Source organism: Anarhichas minor, unplaced genomic scaffold (genome assembly GCF_050575085.1).
Source record: "Anarhichas minor isolate MPS153535 unplaced genomic scaffold, ASM5057508v1 ptg000063l, whole genome shotgun sequence".
Lineage (NCBI taxonomy): Eukaryota > Metazoa > Chordata > Actinopteri > Perciformes > Anarhichadidae > Anarhichas > Anarhichas minor.
In genome coordinates this window covers 452,842-458,841 of record NW_027466509.1, presented here as the reverse complement: position 1 = coordinate 458,841, position 6,000 = coordinate 452,842, and positions in this window count along the sequence as shown.

The following is a 6,000-nucleotide window of genomic DNA, read 5'->3' as shown; positions in this document are numbered from 1 at the left end:
TGCCGTGTTCACACAAAACGCGGCGCCGCCGGTCTCGCCGGGGACTATTTGTGTTCATTCTCGCTGGACGCGCCGGAGAGGGGGCGTGGCTTATCGCCCTGAAAGCCGTTCAACTGTCCGCCATTAACCATGGAAAAAATAACCTCTATTTCTGCTTAGTACATGTTGTGAAAGTCACAGATATCCCGGGAAACTAAACACCGTCATGTCTGGTTCATAACATTGTCCAGAGGAGCTCTGTGGATTTTATCGAGCTGTATTCACTGTGTCTAGTGAGCCACACGTCGCTGTTTACTCCAGCTGTATGAACACAAAATAAACTGATTTGGCTGTGATTTAACGGCAATAAACCGACAAAAAGGGACTCCGAAATAACTACGTAATGATGCCGATTTGTAGGCTACTTGTCTTCTCAATGGAGCTCTGATGGATTGGTGCTAGGCTATGCTAACATTGTAGCAGCTCCACCAACACTCAGAATAACGTCATCTAGACGTAAATACGGCAGCGTCTATTCATTGTTTGTACCATATGGTTTACACACACACATTTATATACATAGTTTGGTCCGGTCTCTATTGATATGAGGTATCGTAGAGCTCTGGGTGCTGGTGTTTACTCGTTATCCAGCTTGACAAGCATGACAAGTTAGCGTTAGCTCGTTAATAACAGTAGTAAAGCAGGGGTGGTATAGTTTGCAAGACTAAAGACACGTTTTTATTCACTCGCCTTTTTTGTTACAAAGTTAACCACGTGTTACAACGTTAACCATGTGTTACGTTAACCACGTGTTACAAAGTTAACCACGTGTTACAATGTTAACGTGTTACAAAGTTAACCACGTGTTACGTTAACCACGTGTTACAAAGTTAACCACGTGTTACAATGTTAACCACGTGTTACAACGTTAACGTGTTACAAAGTTATCCACGTGTTATGTTAACCACGTGTTATGTTAACCACGTGTTACGTGTTACAACGTTAATGTGTGACAAAGTTAACCACGTGTTATGTTAACCACGTGTTACGTGTTACAATGTTAATGTGTGACAACGTTAACCACGTGTTACGTTAACCACGTGTTACAACGTTAACCAGGTGTTACAAAGTTAACCACGTGTTACAAAGTTAACCACGTGTTACAACGTTAACCAGGTGTTACAAAGTTAACCAGGTGTTACAAAGTTAACCACGTGTTACAAAGTTAACCAGATGTTACAACATTAACCAGGTGTTACAAAGTTAACCACGTGTTACAACGTTAACCAGGTGTTACAACGTTAACCATGTGTTACAAAATTAACCACGTGTTACAACGTTAACCACGTGTTACAAAGTTAACCACCACATGTCACAACTTGTTACAACATTTACCGTGACTGTTTCACAATGTTACAACAATACCCATGACCATGTTTCACAACGTTAACCGTGTGAAACATAAAAATTAATCGCCAGATTAATCGATTATTAAAATAATCGTTAGTTGCAGCCCTACAAGTGTTACAACATTAACCACGTGTTACAACGTTAACGTGTTACAATGTTAACGTGTTACAAAGTTAACCACGTGTTACGTTAACCACGTGTTACAACATTAACCACATGTTACAAAGTTAACCACGTGTTACAACGTTAACGTGTTACAAAGTTAACCACGTGTTACAAAGTTAACCACGTGTTACAAAGTTAACCACGTGTTACAAAGTTAACCACGTGTTACGTTAACCACGTGTTACAAAGTTAACCACATGTTACAAAGTTAACCACGTGTTACGTTAACCACGTGTTACAAAGTTAACCACGTGTTACAAAGTTAACCACGTGTTACAACGTTAACCACGTGTTACAAAGTTAACCACGTGTTACAACGTTAACCAGGTGTTACAAAGTTAACCACGTGTTACAATGTTAACCAGGTGTTACAAAGTTAACCACGTGTTACAAAGTTAACCAGGTGTTACAACGTTAACCACGTGTTACAAAGTTAACCAGGTGTTACAACATTAACCACGTGTTACAACGTTAACCACGTGTTACAAAGTTAACCACGTGTTACAACGTTAACCACGTGTTACAAAGTTAACCACGTGTTGCAATGTTAACCACGTGTTACAAAGTTAACCACGTGTTACAACGTTAACCATGTGTTACAAAGTTAACCACGTGTTACAAAGTTAACCAGGTGTTACATTAACCAGGTGTTACAAAGTTAACCACGTGTTACAACATTAACCACGTGTTACAACGTTAACCACGTGTTACAAAATTAACCACGTGTTACAACGTTAACCACGTGTTACAAAGTTAACCACCACATGTCACAACTTGTTACAACATTTACCGTGACTGTTTCACAATGTTACAACAATACCCATGACCATGTTTCACAACGTTAACCGTGTGAAACATAAAAAATAATCGCCAGATTAATCGATTATTAAAATAATCGTTAGTTGCAGCCCTACACGTGTTACAACATTAACCACGTGTTACAACGTTAACGTGTTACAACGTTAACGTGTTACAAAGTTAACCACATGTTACGTTAACCACGTGTTACAACATTAACCACATGTTACAAAGTTAACCACGTGTTACAACGTTAACGTGTTACAAAGTTAACCACGTGTTACGTTAACCACGTGTTACAAAGTTAACCACGTGTTACAAAGTTAACCACGTGTTACAACGTTAACATGTTACAAAGTTATCCACGTGTTATGTTAACCACGTGTTACGTTAATGTGTGACAAAGTTAACCACGTGTTACGTTAACCACGTGTTACAAAGTTAACCACGTGTTACGTTAACCACGTGTTACAAAGTTAACCACGTGTTACAACGTTAACCACGTGTTACAACGTTAACCACGTGTTACAACGTTAACCACGTGTTACAAAGTTAACCACGTGTTACAACGTTAACCACGTGTTACAAAGTTAACCACGTGTTACAACGTTAACCCCGTGTTACAAAGTTAACCACGTGTTACAACATTAACCACGTGTTACAAAGTTAACCACGTGTTACAAAGTTAACCACGTGTTACAACGTTAACCACGTGTTACAAAGTTAACCAGGTGTTACAAAGTTAACCACGTGTTACAACGTTAACCAGGTGTTACAAAGTTAACCACGTGTTACAAAGTTAACCAGGTGTTACAACGTTAACCACGTGTTACAAAGTTAACCACGTGTTATAACGTTAACCAGGTGTTACAAAGTTAACCACATGTTACAAAGTTAACCAGGTGTTACAACGTTAACCACGTGTTACAACGTTAACCACGTGTTACAAAATTAACCAGGTGTTACAAAGTTAACCACGTGTTACAAAGTTAACCAGGTGTTACAACGTTAACCAGGTGTTACAACGTTAACCATGTGTTACAAAGTTAACCACGTGTTACAACGTTAACATGTTACAAAGTTATCCACGTGTTATGTTAACCACGTGTTACGTTAATGTGTGACAAAGTTAACCACGTGTTACAAAGTTAACCACGTGTTACGTTAACCACGTGTTACAAAGTTAACCACGTGTTACAAAGTTAACCACGTGTTACGTTAACCACGTGTTACAAAGTTAACCACGTGTTACAAAGTTAACCACGTGTTACAACGTTAACCACGTGTTACAAAGTTAACCACGTGTTACAAAGTTAACCACGTGTTACAACGTTAACCACGTGTTACAAAGTTAACCACGTGTTACAACGTTAACCCCGTGTTACAAAGTTAACCACGTGTTACAACATTAACCACGTGTTACAAAGTTAACCACGTGTTACAAAGTTAACCACGTGTTACAACGTTAACCACGTGTTACAAAGTTAACCAGGTGTTACAAAGTTAACCAGGTGTTACAAAGTTAACCACGTGTTACAACGTTAACCAGGTGTTACAAAGTTAACCACGTGTTACAAAGTTAACCAGGTGTTACAACGTTAACCACGTGTTACAAAGTTAACCACGTGTTATAACGTTAACCAGGTGTTACAAAGTTAACCACGTGTTACAAAGTTAACCAGGTGTTACAACGTTAACCACGTGTTACAACGTTAACCACGTGTTACAAAATTAACCAGGTGTTACAAAGTTAACCACGTGTTACAAAGTTAACCAGGTGTTACAACGTTAACCAGGTGTTACAACGTTAACCATGTGTTACAAAGTTAACCACCACATGTCACAACTTGTTACATTTACCGTGACTGTTTCACAACGTTACAACAATACCCATGACCGTGTTTCACAACGTTAACCGTGTGTATACATTCTGTAAGATAAGATCATTGATAAGTGTCACAGCAGCAGAGGAAAGTACAAACTTTTGCAAATGATGATGAAGTACCTTAGATACTAGAATAGTATATATATTGAAATTAATCAAATGCCTGCGATACTTTATCTGCTCTCCCTAAACTGTTTCTTTCTTAATATGGTGATGAAAATTTTCCACTTAAATGAATATAAACTGAACATATTAATACAAGATGTATCCTTGTAATCACCCCTCATGTGCATGATTATCACTGACTTTGATCTTGTGCAATAATGATATTCATACTAGTGCAATAATTACATTATTGATGATTGATGGTTGGAGCAGCGCAAAGACTAACAAAGACGTTTTGATGCTTTTTGTTTTGTTTCTGTTGAGTTTGAATTAATTGTGTTTTACAACGACCAGTGAGCTAAAATTACTGTTTTTGTCAATGGAGTCTTGCTTTGAGGAGAGCCTATAAATTGTTGTAAGTTAATAAATTATAATAATTGTCCAAATGCCTCTCGATTGCATTTGTTATTCACTTCAACACGCATCGTATAGCATTGCACTGGAAATAGGGCGAAAGTTAGCATGGCCAACAAAGTGTCATGTTTCCGTCACTGTCGATCAGAGCTGGAGCCAATAAAAACCCGAGACTACTGCTGAGTCAATTGTCCCTGGAAAGAATTCCGATTGTAACCTCCCACTGAAGACAAAAGCCAGATGTGGGCGTTAGTGGGTTTTTTGTCCAATGGGAAAAGGGTTATACTGATAAGGGGTGTCCACACTTCACTGCAGTCCTGGGCCATGAGCCGTTAATTTAAGAGTCTTATTGAGTGAGTTTTAAGCAAATTGCAGTGTACACTTGAATATGCAGTAAGCTTACTATTAACTTTTACTCGGCAGTGAATATCACTCCTAATGGGAACAGTGATGCTGGGCCTTGAGAATTGCTGTCTGGTCAGACATACGTCTTGTAGTCTTAATTGTTTTTCTCTCAAAATGTCCATTGAGTGAGACACTGAAGTTGCTGCCCCTAAATGCTTAGGATGGCTTAAAAGCAGAAGTCAACTTTAATATATCCTCCAGCATGTATATGACTTCGCTCAGTTCAACGAGGTAGCTCAAGTCTCGGTATTGTGCATCAATTTCTAACAGGATAGCTGGAAACTCCCACCTGATTAAGCTCTCCTGATTAGATAATATTTTCCTGTTATTGATATTCCCATACGGTGATAGTGATGCCAGCAAGGCCAGTAGCAAGTAGTAGTAGCTGTAGTTTGTACGAGCCATGCAGTGTGTGTAATGTGACTGTTGGGAAATTGAATCCGATTACTATTTGCCGAGCTGGACTCTGCTGAACTTCCAGCGGCTCGACAGTCAGCTCCCTTCCTGCTGCGTCAGTCCTTCTGGATGTAACACACCGTGCAGGCTTCATTACGTGTGGAGGAGCAACGAGTACATTTTTCTCCAAAAAATACAGCCGACACTTTTTCTCTCCGTCTGCTCCCAGCGCCATCCGACACCTTCACTGCAGATTGATGCCTCACCTTATTTTATATTAGCCTCATTGATTAGCGCCGTGCTTGTCAGTGGTGCATAAAATGAACACTGTGTTATAGGGGCATGGATTTCTGTCAGTCCTTGACAAGATAACCCATTATTGGACGACCACTCCTAATTTGTTTTTGTTTATTCAGAGGTATAAAGTAACATTCAGACGGCCC